The sequence below is a fragment of the Equus przewalskii genome, chromosome 14 (assembly GCF_037783145.1).
Source record: "Equus przewalskii isolate Varuska chromosome 14, EquPr2, whole genome shotgun sequence".
Taxonomy (NCBI): Eukaryota; Metazoa; Chordata; class Mammalia; order Perissodactyla; family Equidae; genus Equus; species Equus przewalskii.
The window spans coordinates 70,878,737-70,903,839 of NC_091844.1; the positions used below are offsets into that span (position 1 = coordinate 70,878,737).

At 42.1% G+C, this 25,103-nt stretch overlaps 1 protein-coding gene across 25 annotated transcripts in view; it reads right to left on the reverse strand.

The window, feature by feature from the left end:
* NCOA1 (nuclear receptor coactivator 1) overlaps positions 1-10,321 on the reverse strand; it is a 251,118-nt gene extending 240,797 nt beyond the window's left edge. For 12 of the 25 annotated variants that reach the window (XM_070573176.1, XM_070573179.1, XM_070573170.1 and 9 more), the window contains exon 1: positions 10,183-10,321. The gene's annotated coding sequence lies outside the window, so the exon portion shown is untranslated. Of the gene's footprint in view, positions 1-9,590; positions 10,126-10,182 lie in introns of those variants that run through there. The other 13 variants (XM_070573172.1, XM_070573192.1, XM_070573186.1 and 10 more) reach the window with 10 other exon arrangements.
* Between the last annotated feature and the right edge of the window lie 14,782 nt (positions 10,322-25,103).

Consider the following 25,103-nt stretch of genomic DNA (forward strand, 5'->3'; position numbering starts at 1 on the left):
CAGGTTTGAGGGATGACATTAGATACATCCATTCAACTTGGCAAGAGGGTAAGACCGGATGAATGGAGTTATTAAGGTCCCAGTCCTTAACAACAGAAGTTCTTAACCTTTGGGGAAGTCATGGACCCATTTAGGAATTTGGTAAAAGCTATAAACCCTCTTCCCAAAGAAATATGCCTAAACTCACAAAATTTTGCAAATAATTTCAGAGTGTTCAAAAACCCCCAAAGCCTATGTAGAGACTCTTAATCCATGAACTCCCAAGGGTCCTTAGGTAAAAATGCTTGCTATAAAACACAACCATTTTTAGCATAGATCCCACAGTTAAACAGTTTCTGAATAGGAAGCTATATATGTATATTTATTTATAATTTATACACACTGCAAACTAGACCAATAAACTATGTACCTTGTAAAGTATACAAAAAATGGAAATTTAAAAGAATGACATTATAATAAAATAAGCAATTTTTAAGCATTTAAAAGAATGACATTATAATAAAATAAGCAATTTTTAAGCATTTTACTTATTGACAACACAGCTTTATGCTCTTTCTAATAAATACTGTTATTAATACCACAATACCACTATTTTTGGTGAGAGAAATGTGATTGAACATGGTTTGTTATTTTTTAATTTCGCTTTCAGATTTTTTGTAATACAGCAACTTGAAAGCCTGGTTCTAAATTCAGTTCATTTTTATAATAAATAACCGTTTTACTGGTTTAAATGGCTATCACAGCCAGAAAACATACTTTACAAAGATGAGTAAAATAAAAGGAAGAACTGCATCACTTACACACTGAATAAAACATGATGTTCAATTTTCAACCCCATTCACCATTTATGCAAAGGTTTTTGCTAAAATTCAGCTAGTGCATTTCCATATTTCCTGATGACAATCAGTTGTTCTTACTAACTAATCAGATGGTACTGCCTTTTTGTATTTTCAGCAGATGGGCTCAAAACCACTAAAACATTTCTTTTACAAGGTTTTTATACATGCTAGAAAATTCTGTTTCCAAGTTTAAGTGCACGTATAAAAACGTTCTTAAAGTTAACAGACATCATTTTCAGCAATTAAATCCAACAATGATGGAAATAACTCAAATATCCATTTTCAATAACTTATCTCCATAGCACTGAATTTTATTTTATTTTGAAAGTAGTTACTTTTGGAGTCACTGTTAAGAACTTATCATCATCCCAAAGGGAGAGATTAAGTAAATGTGTTTATTTTTCATAGATATCTGCTAGGTAGCATGCTACTCACAGGCACTTGTCACAGAAAATGTCAGCAAATTGGGACATTTGGTTTTTGTGAAAAAAAAATGAGTAAGTCATCTCTAAGTTAGACAATTCTTAAATCCTTTGCCTCAAGATGACCAGTTAACTTCTATGAAATATACAGAAGATCTGCATGGCGACTCCCTACTGCAATACAAAGTATGTTAAGAGTCTACCGTTTAAAATGGTAAATTTAAAAATCCAATTACTCAGGCCCCTCTAAACTGTAAAACCTCACAACACACTGAAAGTAAAGAAACTTCCTTACAGACCGCTAATATTTCTCCCATTTCCCAGATAATTTTATGTAAACCCTACTGTAGGGACCACTGCTCTAAATGTGCCTGAGCTCCCAAGGGTCAAAGCTCTCTATCAGTGCCTTCCCACCAACTTCTCTTGCATGCTATCAAAGTTTAAAGGAGTTATCTTTAAAGGTACTCTAATTATATTGTATCCATCTCTGAACTACTAACAGTTTGGCAAAAGACACAACTGCAACACATTCTGTGTCACCAGTTGTCTTCAATACTGTTCCCTCAGTGTAATGTCGGCTAGCGGTTCAAATAATAGACGGGGCTGGAACAAGGTCCAAGACTCTTCATGACATATCCTGCCTTAAATCCTTTTTGGAACATGGTAGGGCATAAATAAATCAGTAAAATAAATCACGAACTATATTGAGAGCCAGGGGCTTTTAACTTGCATGACCAATCTCACTATAAGTGAGATATATTTGTACAAGGAGACACCACTTTTACACTTAGAAAACAAGTCCACTGCATCATCTTAAGAATGCCAAATGATAATACACTGTTTAAAAAAATAACTACTGCTTTAAAAAAAAAAAAGCGTTAGCTAGCGAAAAAGATTTTGCACTAACTTCCACCAAAAAAACACAGTCTGTTCTCAAATATACATAAAAATGAGTGAATAAGTTCCCAGTGTGGTAAGCCTTACATATGGAATCATTTCAAAAACCATGAAAATATAAAATTTGGGGTGTAAAACCTGCCAAAAAAAGATCCACGTAAATTTGGAAAACTGACATTTCTCATTTTCATCCAGATCTTCATACTTCACTGCTCCCCACCACCTCCTTCCACTAAAATCCCTTAGTGTCTTGATACTGCACATAGAACATCTGGTTCCCTCTGCCACTTCAGCTGGTGCCACACTCCTCCTTGCACTTTCCCCCTTCATTACTCCCTAAATAACCCCTAGCTTTTCTGCACTTTCATCTTTGCTATTTAATCTTCCTGAGTCTACTGCTCTCCTCACCCTCACTCATAGAGAAACCATCCCCTGCCTTCAATGTTCTTGTTTACCAGCAAGCCCTCCATGAAACTTGCCCTGAGCCCTCTCAAATGAAAGTAATTGCTCCCTCTCCTGAATCCTCAAAGCACTATTTCAGTACCTCTCTCACAGCACTCATCACACTCAATTAGTATCACAAGTATTTGTGTGTTTGTCTTACCACCTCTCTTAGGTCATAATCTCCTGAAGAAGAGGATCTATGTCTTATCACTTAATTTCCCTATCTTTTTAACAACAGCGCACCTTGAACAAAGTAGGTACTCATGTAACTATATCTTTAATGAATGACTGAGTGGCTTGTTAGAAATTCAATTACAGACTTCCTGTACAATCTGGAATGGAGAAGGAGGTATGACTTAGACTTTGCAGAACAAGTAACTTTGCCCTGGTTTCCTCCAAACAAACTCACCAAAGTAAAGCCAGTATTACACATATAGGTGCATTCAAAAAGCAAGGACATTTCGGCTGGCCCCGTGGCCGAGTGGTTAAGTCTGTGCGCTCCACTGCAGGCGGCCCAGTGTTTCGTTGGTTCGAATCCTGGGCACGGACATGGCACTGCTCATCAAACCACGCTGAGGCAGCGTCCCACATGCTACAACTAGAAGGACCCACAACGAAGAATATACAACTATGTACTGGGGGACTTTGGGGAGAAAAAGGAAAAAATAAAATCTTTAAAAAAAAAAAAAAAAAAAAAGCAAGGACATTTCATCCTTCAACTATCTAGTCAAATGCGGTGTGATATCTTTATATATACACACATACACTCACAACAGAACATCTTTTGTTAAACAATCAAATCTATGCTTGACAACAAAAGCACATAAATATTTTAACCATATAAACAAACTAAAAATTTAAGATGTAATATATTAAATTTATCAGAATAAAATCAACCATTCAAAGTACAAGTGGAAACATAAGAGAATGACCAAGCAATTTATTTCCAGTGAAAAAAAAATACTCTCTGCTTGAGCTATTTAAATACTAACAAAACCTGAGAGGCAGAACGTTATTGCTAAGAATCCAAAACCAACTATTCAAAGATAAGCTTACCTAGACAGAAGCACCAAAGAATCAACATTACTAAAGTACAAAGGTGAGATCAGAAACAGCACAAAAATCTTAAAGTGACACTTTCATCAAGTAACTAGTATATATGGCTCCTGGGTCAACAGAAAGCAAGGAGATTTCAGAAGACTCCACTGCACACGTACAGAACAGAAAGAGAGTCCAGAAAGGAAAAGAGGGCTACGAGGTGGCCAAGTGTGGTGAACATGCTTGGAAAGAATCCAATTTAAAGGTACACTTGTGACTCAAATGTCACCCCTAACACCTACAAGCTGTGCAATCTTACAGCAGCCACTTAGCCTCCCTGAGCCCTGTTTCCTCATTTATAAAACGTAATATGTAGAGCAAGCACAGTACTTGAGTGCAGTGTGCCTCGGAGACAGCCTTCAATAAATATTTGCTGACTCTGAATGAGGGCCATACTAGAAAAGCAGACATTGCTCTCCAGGCACTTTTGTAGTTTTTGAGAGAGCCACCTTAATTAATTCCTGATTAATACCTTGTTACAATATTTGACAGCCAATTTTTGACCAAAAAATAAAAATATTCCTTTCCGCCTAGCTTACACATTACTCAAAAGCTTACTAGAATTCGTAAAATTTAAAGTCTTTTCGTAATAACTGTCAAATACAAAAAGCAACTCTCATAAAAAAAAGCCTGGAAGCCAAATACCTGGGTTCTTGCCCAAGTAATGCCACTGAATACGTGAACCATGAAAAAGGACTATATTTTCCCAGCCTTAGTCTTCTCATCTGTAATATTAAAGAGGCTAGCCTAAATTACCATTAAAGCCTCTTTATTCTAAATGTTGTGGTTCATGCCATCTCAAGGATTTTCCAATCTAATTAGGAAAATCAATTCAATATAGACTAAAAACAGAATCTCTTTCAAAAAAAAAAAAGGAAAAAAGAAATTTATTATATAGAACAAACTGAGTAATTGATGCTAAGGGAGTGATAAAAATCAAGCTTTCTAGAGAACATACCAGTTTTTTTTTGTTTTTTTGAGGAAGATTAGCCCTGAGCTAATATCTGCTGCCAATCCTCCTCTTTTTGCTGAGGAAGACTGGCCCTGAGCTAACATCCGTGCCCATCTTCCTCTACTTTATATGTGGGACGCCTGCCACAGCATGGCTTTTGCCAAGCGGTGCCATGTCCGCACCCAGGATCCAAACCGGCGAACCCCGGGCCGCCAAGAAGCGGAACGTGTGAACTTAACTGTTGTACCACCGGGCCGGCCCCGAGAACATACCAGCTTTGACCCTGTTTTTGAAGGTCAAGAGATAAAAGAAATACAATTTAAATAAAGAAAATGAAATGTAAAATCAAAGAAGCAAGACATCTACAGGTGATTATAATACTTTCCTCACTTGTATGGCACTTTACAGCTTACAAAGAATTTCTGCATATGCCATCTGCAGCAAATTTTCTGGACTGAGAAATTCAAGAACAGTTTAAATGATTTACATTTGATAAATCTGTCCACAAAGAATCTCCACTAAAAACAATAACATCAAAAAACATTTTAGAAAGGAATTCTTTCAGCACGCATATGCAGGATGAATTAGAGAGGCAAATGCAAGCAGGCAAACAGCTATAAACCTACAAATCATAGAATTTTAGCACAAGAAATGTGAAATCAAAGTGCTCATTTAATGATAGAGAAACTCAGGCCCACAGGGTTGATGTGACCCTCATTACTCCGTGTGCAAAATGACAGGAAGACCAGACTGTAGAACCAGAAATAACAGGGGAAATCCAAGAAATTGCAAAGACAAGAATCAGAGAATTTGGTGAGGGATTAGTGATGTGTTTAGGTTATGGAAGTACAAGAAAACATTACAAAAGTTTTTCTATGTGCCAATCATTATGCTAGACATATCTTGTTATTTAATATAATAAGTTAATTTAAAGATCACGACAATATGAGGATAAGTACATTATTCCAATTTTAAACACGAAAACCTGAAGTTTAGTGTGGTTAAATAAGTAGCCCAAGGTTAAATCTACTAAGTGCCTGGAAGAGCCAGGACACCATCCTCTGTCTGAAGTCGAGCCTCCAGTTCCAAAAGCAGCTTAAAAATTGTCTCAAAATTACAAGCCAGGAGGGCAAAAATGAAATATCACTCTGGAAACATTGGATAATCCAGTGTTATTAGAATTCCGGTCCTGTTAATAGGTGCACTTCGCCTCTGTGCTTGCACCTATTGTTATCAGTCTGGTCTGTCTTTGTTCCCAATGGTCTGGTCCATGTCTCAGTAAAGCCAAACTTCCCACCCTCCACACTGAAACTTATTCACAAAGCAAGATTAGATCAAAATATATCTAAGATGAGCATGACTAGACTGATTAATCTCAAGTCTTCCACAACTCCTCAAGTGACTATAGCTTCTGTTTTGGCATAAGCTATTTATCTTCAAGATATAACTATACTAAGCTTTTCTAAAGCCTGTCACTTCAAGGAGCCTCAAAAATACTGTTGCAGATGGGGGTATGGGGGAGGAAGCATGGAAACAACAACCCACTCTACTTGCACTTCTAGAATTGGACTTATATGTTGGTGTCAGTGTTTTGTAATAATTTCTCTCATTCAACCTTATTGAATCCTGCAGAAATATAAAATAATCATTTCTCTACTCAATATTAATCCAAATACTGTGCTCCCACAAAATATTGTCCAGAACTAAACTATAGGAAAAAACTTGCACCTTTTTTTTTTTAAGGTATTCTCTTTGCATTATTTTTATTTATTTATTTATTTTTGTTTTTTGAGGAAGATTAACCCTGAGCTAACATCTGCTGCCAATCCTCCTCTTTTTGCTGAGGAAGACTGGCCCTGAGCTAACATCTGTGCCCATCTTCCTCTACTTTATATGTGAGACGACTACCACAGCATGGCTTGCTAAGCAGTGTCATGTCCACACCTGGGATCCGAACCAGTGAATCCCAGGCCACGGAAGCGGAATATGCACACTTAACCGCTGTGCCACTGGGCTGGTCCCTGCACCTCCTTCTTAAACTAAGCAACCAAGAATGGTACCCAGTTGTCATTATGCCATTTTATGACCTCTGACCACATATGTTGAGAGAAAGCCAGAAAGTCTAACTAAAATATAAAGAAGGGATAAGGCAAGACTTGAAACGACTGGACCTCACCCCCAACAGTAAGAAAAAAGGTCAGAGACCACGGGGCCCATCCTCAGTGACAAATGACCAAGAGTTAAGCTACTGGTTAACCTGGGAGAAAAGCAATAAAGGAGTCCTTTCCTACAGTCTAGTCTATCCAAATGAGAAGCAAAGCTGAACAAGGTGGGGAGAAATCTGTACATCTCTACAGCCCAGGCTGGACACGGTGCTGTCATTCAACTCCTGAAACACATGTATTTCACTCTATCCCACATTCCCCTCTGCGCCAGATATCTGCAGGTAATGTAAAAAAGAGCCCGCCACATGTTTTTGGACCTCTGCCAGGAAAGGAGCTGATGGCCCTCTGAGAATTCCTGTAATTATCACATGTAGAAGGCAAAAATCACTGCCAAGACAATAACGAGCATCCTGGGGATCTCCTATGCCCCACAACTTAGGGGATTGTATTCAGTGGTGTGTGCCTGTATTGACCTCCCATACATGCGCTAAAATGAAAGCTATGTTGTTCATACGGTTTAGGGCCAACCAACTCCACAGATATGCAACATATTCAAACAATGTAGAGCCCTTGGGGGATAGCGCAAAAAAGACAAACTAAAGTAAGCAGTAGAGGTAGTGTCTAAGAGAAGCTATGTGAAATGGACAACAGAGAAACAAGGGCTAAAATGTCCTTTAAAAAACAATTATAAATCATATTCTGATATACAGTCCAGCAGAGAAAAGATTTTTAAGGAATGCCTAATATCCTCTCTTCCCCACTCCACCTTTCAGCACCTCTACAGCACCCTCATCACTTACTCAACATTTAGTCCTGGGGAAGACGGATCACTGGATTAGCAGGATCAAGAGTACATGCAGAGAACATTCCATCCTGGGAACAACATCTTTAAATTATTTAGGCTTGTTTACCACCCTTCACTATAGAGTAAAAGTGTGAAATTTTGCCAGCACTTTCATAATATATACCAGTCAGCACCATAGCAACCCTATCCTCTGCCTACCAAAAGATTAACACATACACAGAAAACAGGAAATTCAACAAAAATTAAAGTTCAACCCTAGAGTCCCTCAACAGTTAAATGTCTTAAATAGTAGCAGTATCTTTATATCACACCCACTTCAGGCTACCCTTACAGCTTCCTGGCATAAGCAAATTCTTGGGATTATACAAACTGCTGCTTCTGTTTCCAGCCCAGATTTCTAGAAATGAAACCCTGGAATTGAGGGAGAAAGAAAAACAAATGTTGGCAGAAAGAGGGAGGAAAATGCATTGTCTATATAATCCCAGTTTAAGTGGAACAATCACCATTAGTCCCATCAAGCACTTTTTTCCGATAAAACCACTTACCCAAAAATGCAGATCTAAAATACTCCCTTGGCTTAAACCACAAAAAGCAATTTAATAGACACAATCCTACAGATTTTCTCAGAAAGAAATGAGGAAGAGATTAACTATAAACTATGTAAGATTCAAGTTTTGCACCTTAAAAGTCAAACTTCATTGTGAGTTAAACAAGTGTAATAAAGAAGCAGTGCAAATGTCTACAAAAATCAAACCAAACACCTGTTCTTAGAAGCAACACCCATGCATTTTCTCTCCAAACCATGTATTCTCTAATCAGGCCCCCTTTTTGATCTACTGTTCCCAACGCATAAAGTCTGAAGAAGAAATGGAGGGAAAACATTTCAGAGGCTAGTTCAGAAAATCAAATTAGATCTTTTCACAACGTACAGGAGATAAAATAGAAATGCTTCCAGCTGTATCTAGTTTGTGAGAAAGAGTACAAGGAACGCCCATGTTAATACTAAGCTGAATCAAACCCCACTGGTACCTTTAACCCAAAACTATTTCTAGTTAAAGAGCCAAAAGACCCAAGCAAATACTTTCTTTTCACATTATTCTCAACATGAAGAAACCTGACCCCCTTCCTACTACATCATAGCTTCTGTGAAACAGGCTGAGAGGCCCCTTTGGCCAGAGACTTTTTTTTTTTTTTTTTTTTTTTGAGACTAACCTCCAACCAATTCCAGAAGAGACAAACCTCAAACAAATTTAACCCCTGAAATCCATCCCTTCTACAGTACAGTGTAATCCCAGCTTCATCGCAGCAACGTTTCACACAGACACTTGAAGATTTCTTAATCACTGAAGTGCAAGCCTCAGCCCTCACAAATCATCGCCACAGAGATTACTCTTGGCATCGGTGCTGGGACTGCAATTCACTCAAGAACCCTTCATTCCCCATCATCATACTCGACATTAAAAATTCACCGTCTCAAAAGAAAAAATGTCACCTTCTCCACAAGGACACCTGCCTCTTCAACGCCTCTACAATGAACGAGGAGACCCAAGCATGAAACGCTAAAAGATCCTTCAGCTTAAAGTTTTCCTCCCCGCCAAACTCTGCAGCCACGGCACCGTAGACTGTCCTTGTCACACACACAGGCTTTATTGTCAAACCCTCCGTCTCCCTCTAACATTGTCAGCAGAGGCAGTGTCTAGCCCATGGGAGTGACCGTTTGAAAAACAAAAAACAAAACCCCACAGCTAGGTAGTAAGGACTAGGGACCCCGGTGTCCGGTTTCTCCATTTCTCTTGCAAGAGGCCAGAGAGCCGCTCGAGTTTTGTCGCTGACCATTAACCAATCCCACCTCCCAATCGTCCAGCCAGCACGTCTGCTACCCTTCCTAGGTCCTTTCAGCAAAATCCCAGGAAGGGGACCAAACCCTAGCCAGACCATTAAAATCTCACTTATCCATCCCATTTCTACCTCCGAAATCCCCTGTCGGGAGGAGAAAGCAAGTGCGCCGGGGTAACGAGAAGCGCCGTCGAAGGCCGCGCTTACGGAAAGGCTCGCCGCGGTCATCCCCATTTCGCAGTCCGGGCAAGCGAGACTCGGAGAGGTTACCCGGCTGGCCAAGGTCACCGCGCTCGCCGGGCCGAGGGGCGCCCGCGCCGACTTCCGGCTCCCCCTCTCGGCGGCGGGGAGTGCAGGAGGGCTCGGGGCGCCGCTCCCCACGCCGGGCGGGCGGCCGCGAGCCTCGCGCCCCCTCCGCGGATGCTCGCCCTGTCCGCGCTAACTAGGGCAACCGGGAAAGGGGACAGAGAAGTCGCCGCTGCAGCTCTTCCCCTCGGCGGGCGCAGCCCCCAGCTGGTGCCCGTGACAGCTGCGACCTCCGCCCCCTCCAGCCGCGCGAGGCCGAGGGAGAACTCGGGGAAAGTGGGAGGGAGCGGCACCGAGAGAAAGGGAGCGGGGGGCGGAGGGGCGCCAGCTGCTCCCCGCCCCCTAGGGCCTCGGCGGCCGCGCGGCTCGTGACAGCTGCACCCACTGGGAGGCTCGGCGCCCGCCGCCCGCCACTCACCTGCCGCCGCCGCCTCTGGGCCGCGCTGACGGGCGCCGCGCTCGCTCGCGACCGTGGCGGCACCGCCGCGGCCTCCGCCGCTCCTCGGGCCGGAGCCCGCCGCCGCCGCGGCTCTCCGGCCCCCTCCTCCGCAGCAGGGGTCCCCCCGCAGGGGGATGCAGAACGAGCCCTGCGCAGGCTCCCCTCGAGGGAGCAGCAGGGAGCAGGGCGGCCGAGCGCTCGAGGCCGCGGTCCAGCCGTCTGAGGGGAGAGCTCGGCGAATCGCGTCAGACTCCCGCTCGCCTGGCCCGAAGAACAGGCATTTCAGCCGCTCTCCGCGGCCGCCATGTTCTCCTCCTCCGCCGCCGCCGCCGCCACCGCCCCCTGCTCGCGGACCCGCCCCCTCCGCGCCCCGCCCCGCCCCGCCCGCTCCCGGCCGCCCGGCCCCGCCCCGCCCCGCCCCGCCCGCCGCGCTGCCCCTGCGGGCCCGGGCCCGGCCCGGCCGCCGCGACCCGCAGCCGCGGCCTCCGACGGCGCGTCCGGGGCAGCGCGCCCCTCGCCCGCCGGGCCGCAGAGCGAGGAGCCGCCCCGCGCCCTCTGCCGGCCGCCGGCTCGAGGGCGGGCTGCCGCGGTCCCGCCCCGGCCGGCGTCCTAACGAAGTGTGGGAAAGGAGGCCCGAACTCTTCCCCTCCCCTCGGGGCGGTCCTCTGCCGGCTGCCGGGAAGCGGCCTCGAACCCCAGGGTGCTTTCGGCTAGGCCGCCGGGCCTGCAGCCTCTGCTGGTTTTATCGCTCAGAGAAGGTGGTGGACCGGGGAGGAGTCGGCTCTGGGCCTGCCCCTCCGCGAATTTGTTGTGTTACTTCCAGCGAGACACATCCCGCCGGCCTCGTTTCTTATTCTGTAAAATTGGGAGGTGGTTGCCTAGATGATTTCACAGGCTATTAGACAAGGGAAAAGAGAGATCATCTGCCCCCTTCGTTTTACAGATGAAAAGATCTGACTGACACGTCTGGCTCTGCAATTCTGTGAATTACCCAAAATGTCTGTCATTGACAGAGCTCTCCCCTCAAGGGAGCCCACACCTTTCTTCTTTTTTACCCGCTTTTTTAATTCTATAATGGAAGTGCTACTTCCAAAAGTAGAGTGTTCCTTGTCACTAGAGGAGTCAAACAGCTGCTGAACAGGCTTTCTGAGCCCTCATGGCCTTATCTGGAAAGCATCCCTCATTCCAAAGGCTGGCAATATAATACCTGTCTCTTTCCCCGGGTTGTCCTAAGGATGAATGAGTCACTGGCTGCGGAAGTGCTTTGCAAAGCATACATCTATCCTTTCCTGCGCTCTTATTCCCAGTTAGCTGTCTTCACCTACCTCAATCCTGTCCTGCTGCAGTCTCCCAACGTCTTCTGCTGTTTCCCTTCCAGTGTTTTCTACTCTAAAACAACCTCTGTAAATCCTTAAGCCCTTCACACCTCTTCTAACTGAAACCCAACTTTGCCTTGAAAACACCAACCTCCCTGGCACCTCTCTGAGGCAGTGGGCAACTTCTTCCAGAGACAGGAACTCCATCCTGCCATCATTCACTGCCGTCCACTGCCTAGATCCTCATCCTCTTCCTGTCCTGCTGATAAAGCATCCTGTAGGCCACACCCCACATTCATTCATCTATTCATTCATTTATGTAGTATTCATTTAACTGATTCCTGTCGAAGACCTGTTGCTGGGACCCTCAGCACTTTTCATTAGCTCTTGCCCTCGCCTGGTTTAGCAGGACGTTTAGCCACCTGCAGAGTCCCCATCCCCAATAAGAGTTGGAAATACCCACAGGAATGTGTCTCTAGCATTCCCAGTTTAATCCCTTTCTGTAGGAGCTACCTCCAAGTCTAGTCCAATCTAGGCTGTGAAGGTGCCTACAAATGAGCCACTTGTACAGGCAATGCTGTCTCCTGTTGGGGCTACACTCTAGTAACTGCTGATTGCCAAATCCAGTGGACACTTGAGTCCGCCCATCATGTGACCTTTCTACAGACCTTGTCACTCCTTCTTTTTGAAACTCTCCTCTCCTCTGTTTTCTACATCATTCTCCTTTGTCTGTAACCTGTTTTCTGAACTTCCTTTTGCTAGCACTTTTCTTGGCTGCTCCTTTTTTACAAAGCCATATAATGTTGGTATCCTCAAGGTTTTATTTCTTCCCTCCTGTCCTCTCACTTAGATTGACTTCACTTGTTTCCATAGCTTCAAATGTTAATAACACCTGCATCTCCTTCTTCCAGCCCCTCCACCCCAACTCGGCAGCTCAGTGTCTTAATTAACTTTAAAACATCCTCAGGGCATGCAGTGCTGAGATTTTGTTGAACAATGAATGGAACTGGAGGTATTATTTATATTGCCATAACCATCCATAAATGCTAAAGAAAGAACTCTTTTTCTAGGGTGATACTCCTTCTTAAGTAAGACCCTTTCACTTTTTTCTTCTTCCTCTACAAATCATAATCATGTGCCAAAACAGTTAAAACCCATTTTTTTTATTGTGTTAAAATACACATAACATGAAATTTACCATCTTAACCATTTTTAAGTGTACAGTTCAGTGGTATTAAATACATTCACATTTTTGTACAACCATCACCACTTTCAATCCAGTAACTCTTTTCATCTTGTAAAACTGAAACTCTGTACCTGTTGAACAATAACTCCTCATTCACCCCTCCCCGTAGCCCCTGGCGACCACCATTATACTTTCTGTCTCTGTCATTTTCACTTCTCTAAGTAAGTGCCCCACATAAGTGGAATCATACACTATTTGTCTTTTTGTGACTGACCTTTTTCGCTTAGCATAATGTCCTCAAGTTTCCTCTATGTGGTAGCCTATTGCAGAATTTCCTTCCTTTTTAAGGCTGAATAATATTCCATCGTATGTATATATCACATTTTGCTTATCTGTTCATCCGTTGATGGACACTTGGGTTGTTTCCACATTTTAGCTATTGTGAATAATACTGCACTGAACATGGGTATACAAGTATCTCTTTGAAACCATGCTTTCAATTCTCTTGGGTATGTACCCAGAAGTGCAATTGCTGGGTCACACAGTAATTCTATTTTTAATTTTTTTGAGGAACTTTCATACTGTTTTCCACAGCAGCTGTACCATTTTACATTCCCACCAACAGTGTACAATGGTTTCGTTTCTCCAGATCCTCATCAACACTTGTTGTTTTCTGTTTTTTTGATAGTAGCCGTGCTAATGGGTGTGAGGTGGTATCTCATTGTCGTTTTGATTCACATTTCCCTAATGATTAGTGATGTTGAGCATCTTTTCACGAGTTTATAACCCATTTTTATTTCTCCCAATCAGTCTTCTCTTAGGTCATTTTCAACACCTCTCTGGCTCCGTCTCTTTTCCTAAACGGGCCCACTTCCTTAACTTCAACTAACCCCCCCAGGAATAATTAATACAGGGGCAAAAGATTTACTGGTTAGGTTTACTTCCTGAATCCCACAGCAGCCTCTCTGGAGTCCATTTACTTTAGCTATTTAAGTGAAAGTTCCTTTACTCCCAAAGTACAATGCCAATCAACAAGTGGGACTGACTCCAATTAAATGAAAGTGCTTTGAAAAGATTTTTGAAATGAAAATGTGAGACAACGTTTACTTTTATAGCCAAGATAGATCTGATTTTAGTCCAGGTCCTATTGACCCCATACATTAATAATAATCCTTTGGTAGAATAGAAATGTGCTAGTTATGTGACCAGATTCTATCGCATACCTGTTGAATTTTCTCATAAAAAGCATAACAAATTCCCAGTTCTATAAAACATCTGGCTAGTGTACATGAAATCACTCCAGTTACTGAAGCAAGAATGGATTTAACTTTGACATTCTTATTTTCAAATAGTTTTTTGTTTTGTAATAATGAAACGAATTCATAAAATAGTCGAACAATAGCGAAAAGTACAAAGAAGTATAAAAACAAACTCTGTTGAGCTAGAGAAAAGCATAGTGAACATCTTTCCACACATCAACTCTATTTTGCACACATAAAACCAACAAGGTATTCAGTTTTACAGAATAGAATCATATTAGGTTAAATTCCTAGATTAATTGCTGGCTCAAAGAGTACATGCTTAATTTTTTTTAGTACATATTTTCCAACCTGACCTCCAGAAAAATTGTTCCAATCTGTGCTCCTACCTACAGTGCATGAGCCTGCCACTTCCCCACAAAATGAATTTTGTCCATTTTCCTTTGAACACTCTTTAGTTTCTACACTTACTTGAAGTATAGACATTAAGAAGACTAGGTTTAGAGTTAGTCAGACCCGGATTCAAAATAGCCCTGCCGCTTAGTAGCTGTGTGACCTTGAACAAACCACTGTAAAAACCTCTAACCCTCAGTGTCCTCATCTGTAAAACAGGGTGCTAGCAAAGGAGTGCTGCAAAGACTAAATAAAATAATGTATGCAAAGCACTTAGTATAATGTTCAGCATTTAGGATTGCCCATGAGAAAGTAAAAATTAGCTCAAACTAAGAAGGTAAAAATCTGCCCAGCCATTCATCAGGCTAGAAGAATAGGCACAGATAAAGCCAGCTGCACAGTTAACAGGATGCAGTGTCCCCTAAGGACATACTGCAGCTGTAAAGTGTCATAATAGCCGCCTTCTTCGAGTGACGACTGCTTTCCAACTCACTGAGAAACTTTGTTCTCTGCAATCACAGATATCAGAGACTTTGGTGTTTATAATTCCGTCAGTAAGAATGAAGCTTCCGTCTCTTGCCTGGAGAATCTAAGTCCTTTTTGATAGAGATGTGACCTTGATTTACAACCCAGGCCTAGAGTTTTAGATAAGGAGATTTCTGGACGAACATTCTACATCTGTCTTAACTTTATTCCTTCCAAAACAACAGGACTCTGGGTCCACTTTGCAGTCTAGACTGCACGTTGACCCCTTTATACACAGCCATGCTTTACTTTGAGGCTGTCAAAACGCTGCTTTATTTAAACTATATCTAAACTCTGCTAAAGATCACTAGTTCCTATCTTCTAGAGCCTGGTGTCAAGCAGAAGTAAGTATTACATACACATAGTTTCATTTGGAGCAACTTATAAATTTCTCTTTAACAATTTGAAAATATTGTTTATTAAATTAGCTGATGTTCAGCAAACTGAATGTGTTTTGCCTCAAATGATACTGATTTTGAATTAAGTTTCTTAGAGTTTCGTTCTGTTCTAGTACCCTCTAAGCTGTTATTTGGGTGATAAAACTTTTTGTCCAGGAAGTTGATTTTTTTTTTAAGTCAAATAAACAACTTAGTATGTCATAGTGTTCCATTATTAAATAACAGAATTTCTGATCTCTTTGACAGGACTTGTTGAATCATTACTATAACTTCATTCTTACACATTATGTAACAGTTATTTTCTAAAATATTCTTAGGTTTTACTTTAGTTAATTCACTTTTCAGAGCTAAGTACTTAGCAACATTGTCTCGCTTCCGCTTGGTGGTGAATTCTCCAGTGATGTCTGCAGTTCCAATGTGTCCTGGACCCACCGGCAGTGCAGCTGTGACCAAGTTTAAAAGACAATCTTCCTTTCCTGAATGACCGCTTCACACTGTTAGTCTCAATAACTATCCTGTTTCTCCTAAGATGGATATTATTTATGCATACTAATCTTAACTAAGAAGAGAAGGTACCATAAAATTCCTTTGGTTTTTACATCTGAATTTTGGAGATTGTATTCTCTACGATGGATTTCGGTTATTTTTATTTTTCCAGTAGTAAAAACACACTGCAATGAATGCGTTCTTTGCACCCTTCTAAGATGACAATATCATCTACTTTCCCAAGCGTTAATGATATAAAACATAGGCGTGCCTCCCTAACATTAGTACACTTCACTCAGACTTGCTGTAGCATCTGCTTCTCACTTTTGAAGTCTGAATGCCAAAGCCAGTTGTACATGTGGGAGGACTGGATTGGCAGTGGCCTGTGTGTGCTTCAAGAGATGACAGATGTACCCCACCCGCAAGCTTACCATAGTGTCTGCAGTTTCAACAGCAGAGACTCATTACTTTGAGTTTGTAACTTGCGATCTCAGGATGATCCTTTAAACAAATAATTTCTCCCTGATTATGGTTATTGCAGAAAATTGAGAAAAATTTTATACAGAAAAGTTGATAAATGAAAATAGAAATTACCTGTAGCTCATGACTCAGACAATGCTATAGTTAATGTTTTGGTGTTTCCTTCCTTTCCTTTTATATACATGAAATTGAAAAGATGATCCTCTTTTTAAAAAAAATTTGTTATGCATTTAGGCAGCTTTACAGTAAAAGAAATCTGATGAGTATGAATTCCAAGCATTTCTCTAAATTTACTTCTAGTTCCTTCATTCATTCAATAAACATTACTAAATACCTACTACATGCAAGGCATTGAGCTAGACACAGATGAGTGATCTAGAACCCTTTATCAGTGTACAAAATCCAAATATTTTTACAAATCAATAACCAGACATGTAATCAGTGAATAAAGTATTTTGTGTTCTAGTTTTCCTTTTCAATGTTATTTTTTATAGATTTGTATATGTGCCTCAAACTTCTTGGGTTTTAAGGGTTGTATAGTATTCAATTGTATTGATATCACCATTCCCTATTATTGTCAGTTTAGGGTGTGTTCTCCTCTCACTTGCTTTTGGATTCTTTCCTTGGACTTAAATCCTCACAGGAGGTTATCAAATCAAAGGGCGTATTATCACTTATTTGAGCAATCTTCTTTTAGAATTCAAATTCTTACAGGAAGAGGAACAAGTTATATGTGCCTTAGATTTCTCATTAATTAAATCGAGCAGATGAATTTTATAAAAAATAAAATTCAACTCAGTCAATTTGAGGATCTAATTGGCTTTATTAGGTGATTCACGAATCAGGCAGCATCTCATCAAGCAAGTAGAGAGATACTCCAAGGGGTAGTACAAAGTGGAAGGTTTTTATAGGAAGAAGGATGGGGCATGGGGGTTATAAGAAAAGAAAAGAAAGGGTTATTTTCAGGCCAGGACATCTTCTTTTGGGGAGGGGGCGGGGAGGAAATGGCAAGGGTTTTATCGTGCAGACTGCCTCTTCTTCCTCTGGGAGATAGAGAGGGCCCATGTGACAGATTACCTCATTGGTGCTGCCCAGGAAATTCCAGACTGGTTGGTTAAGATTACACTTTTGCAGAAAATCAAACCGCAATTAAGTCAGGTATTAAATCTAGGTTTGGTGTCAATGGCTTTAGCACAAGTGACACCATTTTGGGCCCATGGTTTTTCTCTTTAACAATCTCTCTTTTCAGTCTGAATCTCCGCTTGACTGAGAGATGTGATTAAAAAAAAAAAAACTAAGGCATTGGTGCCACTCTCAGCTAGTGCTCTGTAGTGCTCACAGCTTTATTGATCCTTGGTGTGGTATCTGCAGGTCATGGATACCCATGGATTTTGCTCAATCCCCATGACACCCACAGTTCATGGCTCGGGGGTTCATAATCATTCCCTTTGCTTCATTCCAGTCTTAGGGAGATCATTTGATTGGTAGTTAGTGGCTGCAAACATGCATTTAAGCCTTTTTGAGAGCATACAACGCACCAGGGGGATTTTTATTCTACCTACAAGAAGAAAAATTCCCAATGATTGGAGTGTAGAGCCATGGTCCCCAAGACCGAAACCAATCAAGATTAACTAAGTTAAAAAAATACCCTGTTGATGAGTTAACTTTTTGAGTCAAATGGCTTGCTCAGTGATCTTTTGTAGCTGAGTTTCAACTTCCCGGAAGTGTTGATCCAGATATGACAAGTGATATTGGCCATAGCACACACATTTCCTTGCTTAGCTAAAAAGTAATCAAGAGCTATTCTATTACCAAGAACAACTTTAGCCAGAGAGTCCAAAGATTTTTGCTGGGCAGCTAATGTCTTAACAATGGAATCTGCAATGTGTCCAAGAGTTAAGGAGAGGTTTCTGATCACATTCCCATTTGTGTTTATTCCTGACCAGGGAAGTAGGGCCCTGCCAAAGGAAGTGAATCCTGAATCATGAAAGCCTCCTGGTAGGTCCTTTCTAGATCAGTTAGGGGCACAGTTAGATAACCGAAGAGGCATTGCCTAGTTGTGCACCAGACATCTAGGCATTCGTTGGCCCAAGGAGAATGATAACCACCACAGACAAAGATAAATCCTGTCCTTAGTTCCACTAAGGTGGCACTGTTAATGGACTCATTCGCAGGGATTGCTGCGTTTACCTGTTCAAGCTAGGAGTTGGTCAGGTTTTTAGCACATGTGGGAAAAGAATCTCCTAGCCTGAAATAAAGAGTCAGCCCATAAAAGTGGGTACTGCTGGTGAGATCTCTTAGTGAGTGGGGGCAAATCTGAGCTAGATACGTATGGATATATCTTCGATGACAATTCCAGCAATCTGAAAGTTTACCCTCTTTAGCAATGGCCTGGGAGATACAGGTGATGATGTTATCTTTCCAGCCCAATGCCAGAGTGAAAGAAAGGAAAAGAAAGGGTTTTATTTTTAGTTAAAGTATGAATACTTGATCTGGCATATTGGCCCGAAGTACTCTGCTTTGCTGTCAGCTCCTTCTCTTCCTCATCAGTTTGATTTGGAGGTCTCCAGAGTTTGCCTAGAACCAGGTGTTAGGTGGAGCCTTCTCCAGTTGTGAGATGTATATCTAAGGTTTGAGTCCGTCAAGTTTGGCTGCCATCTGGGTAGGAGGAGGACCTGGGGTAGTCCCTTCCAAGGAGCTCAGTGATTCCAAATCAGAAGGGTGAGAGAAAATTGGAAACATTAGTTTGGTGAATAGTAGCCCAATATTTGAGGAAGCCAGAAGGATTCAGGTTCTAGTCCAGTCTCCAATATATAACAAAACCTCAAAGACAATTAATAGGGCTAAAATCTAATCTCTACAAAGATGTAAACATAATTTTTCTGTCTACAATTACCCCCATTTTTTACCAAAGATAATTGCAGTAAAACTAAATTTGTTTGCATTAACCTTAGTTTGATTATTTATATAAGTGCAGCAAAAATAGTGATTGACCATGTAAGCTCGCTATTTATTTATTGTGAGGAAAATTCCTCCTCAGCTAACATCCTCTGCCAATCTTCCGATTTTTTTTTTTTTTTGCTTGCTTGAGGAAGATTAGCTCTGAGCTAACATCTGTGCCAATGTTCCTCTATGTTGTATGTGGGATGCCTCCACAGCATGGCTGATGAGTGCAGCAGGTCCACGTCCAGGATCAGACTTGCAAATCTGGGCTGCCAAAGCGGAGCATGTGGAACTTTAACCACTCTGCCACGGCCCAGCCCCCTATATATGCTCTGTTCAAGACTGCTTTGCTGGAACCTTGTAAGCAAAGTACCAGGTTGATTTTTCCAAGCAGGCCCTTAAAGCTATCTGGTCATGTCTGAGTCTATGCACATCTCTCTCAAATATGACATTCTAGTCAAAGCCTTGGCAATGTAGCCAATGTTTCTAATTGTGTCCTGTTACAAGGAGAACAGATTCTTATTGAATTTATGCAAATAAGCATATTGTCATGAAAATAAGAATACTCACTGAGAGGGTTTGAATTCTGGAAGGATCAAATAGGGAAAAGTAAATGTTTTATCCTCGTCCACTAAGGTATACTTTACCAAATTGCTGTGAGTCCTAGAGAGCTTAAGAGAAAAGGTCTCCTTAAATCTGGAAAAACAAAATATTAGAAAATCCTCCTCGGTTCATGCAGTTCTGTGTAATTAATACTTTTCTGCTTGAATCCAGTTTTTCCATTAGTTCTCTTGACCTTGCCTGATGGCTGAGGGTGATAGGGACAGTATCAATTCCAAGAGGTTTGCAAGGTCTTCATTAAGGCTCATCTGATCTGCCCAGTGAAGTAGGTGCCTTGATCACTGGAGATTGTAGAAGGTATACTCCAAGAATAGAAACACATTTTCTAACAGTTTCTTTTCCACTGTGGGACACCAGCCTTGAGGTGGGGGAAGGCTTCAACCTATCCGGAAAAATACATACAATAACAAGAACATATTGATAATCCACACTGAATGATAGTTGAATTAAGTCCAGCTGCAGGTGACCAAAGGACCCAGAAGGAGTTCTGAGGCCTCTGGGGACAAAAATAATTTTTCCTATGGTAGGTGAAGGAATGTAAAAATGGAAAAATGGAGTTTGCCAGGAAGCTGGGGAAAAGCAAGTGGCCATCTTGGGTTTTTCATTGCCCAATTGTTTGTTTAATTTACAGCCATTGTTTACCCATCTGATTTCTCTGATTCAGAAGCAGACTGTCACCAAGTTACAAAGACACCAGGATAACAAAAATCTGGCAATGAGGGGTCATTTTTTGCAGAAGCAGAATGGACTCCATCCACATGTGCGTTGTAAGTAATTTTTCCTGCTGACAAATTTTGTGACAGAGACAACATGATCTTATCTGACTTTTAGTAAACCTAGATAGAATAAAAGTTGCCAGCCAGCCTTGGTGGGCTAGTGGTTCAGTTCGGCACACTCTGCTTCTGTGGCCCAGGTTCAGTTCCTAGGTGCAGACCTACACTACTCATCTGTCAGTGGCCATGGTGTGGTGGTGGCTCACATACAAAATAAAAAGGACAGAAAGATTGGACACAGATGTTAGCTCAGGGTGAATCTTCCTCAGCAAAAAAAGAAAAAAGAAGTAAGTTGTATATTTGCTTTATATTCAATGTTGATAACTCTAAAGACATGTCTATTTTAATTAAATCAACAAACTTAAACTAGCTCTAACTTACTAAAAATTGATCCGAGATCATGTGAACTTGAAAAACATTTGGATTAGTTTTTATTACATTTCTGGGAGTTTAAGTGCTTAATTTTCTTTAAGCCAATTAAATAGAGCTCCTTTACAAATTGATTTTGGCAATACCATCCAGAGGTGGAAAAACATTACACATCTACAACATACATATATGCAGATACAGATAGGCAGACACAGAGACCTTTTAGTCACTAACATTCATGGAGAAAACACAAGATTTTTCATTTGCCCAATTTCTAAATATTTTCTCCATTTTTTTCTTCTGGTGAGAAACACTTGCATTTCAAAGAATGATTCAAGTCCTAGAGAAGATGAGGGTAGGGAATCTGCATCACAAAGGCATAGGTTAAGTTTAGGACAATTCTATTATTTAATGTCCTCATCTTTTCAAGCATTTTGAGAGGAATAGGCCAGGTTTGGGGGATTTGCAAAAAGGGTAGGTGAACTTTAAACTTCTAGAGCTACGCCTTTGTCCCTGCAGAGATTTATAAGACAAAGATAGTTGTTTCTAGTTCCCCCAAAGAACTGAACTGCAGCCTGAATGATAAAGAGGCTGACCTGCCCTTCCAATTACATTACCTCCAATTTGTTTCTTTCCCTCTGGGTACATAGTTTTATTTTAGCTTAGGGGAGAAGGCCTAAAAGAAAAAATTCCTAGCAGGCTTTGAATAGTCTTTGGTTATAAAGAATCTCGTTTCTTTTAGCTAGGCTTTTGGGTTTCCTGGGGCCACGCTAATAATCAAGGGAGTAGGGAAAGGACTGAACCCGCAGGCCCCAAAGGATGGGAACTGCAGGCTGATTCCAAACAAATGGGAACCCCAGCTGCCACCAGCAGTTCCCAAAATGGAATCTGAGGACAAAATCAAGGAGCCGGGGTTTCTTTTTGGCTTCCAAGATACCCACATAGCAATAGCCTTTATCTACACAAAACAAGACAAAGAAACATGTGCACCTTAAAGTATTGGCAGTAACCGAGAGATGTTACTGCATCCCGGCCACAAGAAGGCCCTGTGCACACCACCAACAGTGCCTGTGGAACCTTGGACTGGGGGAAAGGATTGGACCAGTAAACCCCAAGGCATGAAGACTGCAGACTGATTCCAAACAAAGCAGAGAACAGCAGCTGCCACCAGCAGTTCCCAAGGTGGAATCTGGGGTATGATTCCAAACAAATGGGGAGCTGCACACTAAACCATCAGTAGTTCCCAATATGGAATCCCGGAAGAGAGCTAAAAACTGAAGTTTTCTACCTGGGGAACTGTGGTCTGAAAGGCTGGGGGCTTGTCTGCCAGCTCAATTGGCTCCAGGGTAAATCCTCTACCAGCTCAATTGGCTCTGGGCAGAATCCCCCACCAGCTCAGTTGAGCTCCAGGCAGAATCTTCTGCCAGCTCGAGCTCATCTGCCCTGTAAAGGAAGCCAATTAGACCAGGAGCTCAAACGTAAAGAGAGAGTGGAGTTCAAACCAAGAGGATCTCACCCACAGCCCTTGGAAACAGCAAGAACTCAACAGTGAACTCAAAAGGGTTTGTGGTCACCATGCCTATGTTCCTTGTTGTCTCTGAATGCCATCAGAAGTTTACTTAATCCCACTGTTGCCACCAAATCTGTTAAAAAACAAAATCAACCAAGTAAATTAGAAGATCTAATTGGCTTTATTAAGTGATTCATAAATCGGGCAGCATCCCATCTAGCAAGTAGAGAGATACTCTGAGGGGTTGTACAAAATGGAGGGGTTTTATAGGAAGAAGGGTTGAGGCAAGGGAGTTATTAGAAAAGAAAAGAACGGGTTATTTTTATGCCAGGACATATTCTTTTGGGAGGAGAGGAATTGGCAACAGTTTTGTCATGCAGATGCCTCTTCTTCCTACGGGGGATAGAGAGGGCCCATGTGACAGATTACCTGATTGGTGCTGCCCAGGAAATTCCAGACTGGTTGGTTAAGATTACATTTCTGCAGAAGGTTGAAACTGCAATTAAGTCAGGTATTAAATCTAGGTTTGGTATCATGGGCTTTAGCACAAGTGAAGCCATTTGGAGCCTATGGTTTTTCTCTTTAACACTTCCCATTTGGGGGAGGTAGGGGCACTGCAACAGGTGTCACAGAGGGAAGGCATAGGCCACTGAAGATGAACTTTACCCTCTTCATGGCTCAGCTAGCCTTTCTGAGGGCAACAAGAATGGTTGCTAGGAGTGGTGCATTTTCCACCATAATTAGGTTGTGGTTTCCACCAGCCTGCAAGCTCACTGAGGGCAGGGCCCTGCCCATCCAGCATAAAGCCAATGGCCCTTGGTTTTCATTAGGTTTGGCTTTCAGAAGAAGAACCTGTACTTCTGCACTTTGAACACATGCAACTAACAGCTATTGATACACCAATTCATTCTTTCATATGTCTACTGACCAAGGATGACTGAATTTTCCCATGAAAATGGGGCCTACCAGCTGCTGGTGCTGGGGAACAGGGCCTCTGCCAAGGCAGCTGATAGTTGGGTGAGAACTCATCATGGTACCAATTAGTGCCCTGCTGAAGAGTCCCCAGGCAGGACCTGCTGAGGATATCCTTCCTACAGAGCCCCTAGATAACTCATATAGGGGTGGCCATCCCCTGGCCAAAACAACCCTGCGCTCCCACTCACCACTGAACTGCAGACTCAGGCAGATTCAAGCAGGCAGCTGCAGAATCTTCTGGGTGGCTACCTGGTGACAAAGTTCCACTCTCTTAGCTTGGTGGAGTAGACACATTCCTCTTTCCCTTCCAGCTTCCAGGGCTGCCCAATCTCTGCCACTTGGGCAGAGGAAAGGAATGAGAAAGCAGAGAAGGGGAAATTGCTAGCCACACTTCCTCACTCCTGAAGGCAAGCTGGCAGGCCCTAAGTTTTTAAATATAAGAATCACAAGCAGGGGCTGGCCCCGTGGCCAAGTGGTTGGGTTCTCGTGCTCTGCTTCAATGGCCAGGGTTTCGCCGGTTCAAATCCTGGGCACGGGCATGGCACCGCTCATCAGGCCACGCTGAGGCAGCATCCACATGCCACAGCTAGAGGGACCCACAGCTAAGAATACACAGCTATGTACCGGGGGGCTTTGGGAGAAAAAGGAAAAAAAAATCTTTAAAATTCTAAAAAAAAAAAAAGAATCACAAGTAAAGATTTTATCCAAAGATTCATTCATGCAATCATTTAATAAATATTTATTTTTATTAGGAGCCCTCTATGTGTCAAGCATTATTCTAAGTGTTGAGGATGTGGGGGGAACAATTTCTGTCCTCAGAAGCTTACACTGTGGGAGAAACAGATAAGAAATAAATAAACAGGCAAATAAATGAGGAACGGCTTCATATAAGTAGAATACATAAAGTACAAACATTTGTGCTAAAGTAATCCAATGTATTAATCACTCTGAATCACTCTCAGAATTTCCCTTCAGTACCAAGCTGAATAAAATCTAAGAATATTCTCCAGTTCAATTTTACAAACTGAGTGCCTACTTCCTCCAGTGGCTGAGAAGCTATAAACACTGAAAAGAGGCTCCCTGCCCTCCAGGCTCTCATCTTCTAACAGGAAGTTTGATGTACGTCAACTGCAAGTTGATGTATTCAGCTGCTTGTATATCTTCATTTTGGGAAGGCAGATGTATATATTTCCATTCATGGAGCTGTCACGTGTCAAAGATATGCTTCAAATTCAGCACATCCTGGGTCCACAAGCTCAGAACTTGCACATAGCTTCTTGTTTGATAAGAGTCCATAGCTATGATGCTAGGAAAGAGTTTATTTTGCCCCTCTGCTCTTCCCCATCGCCCAGCCTCATCACTGCCCTCCAGCCTCCCCTCGCCTCCCCATCCCCAACTACCCTTTCTCCATGAGCTATCAGAGAGTTTGCTATCTCCTCAATTTCCTATTGTCCTTAGGGTCAGGTGACACTGAGGACACTTTCCTTTGGCTCTTTCCCCATCTAGTTTTCTATACCCACAAACTTCTAAGGCAGGAAGAGAGATCTTGGCACAACTGATTCATGTTACAGATAAGGCAACTGGGGCCTGGAGAACTTCAGTGACTTGTCCAAGGTCAAATAGCTACTTAGTTGCTTCCTGCAGGGGTGATTTTTGCTGGGGTGAG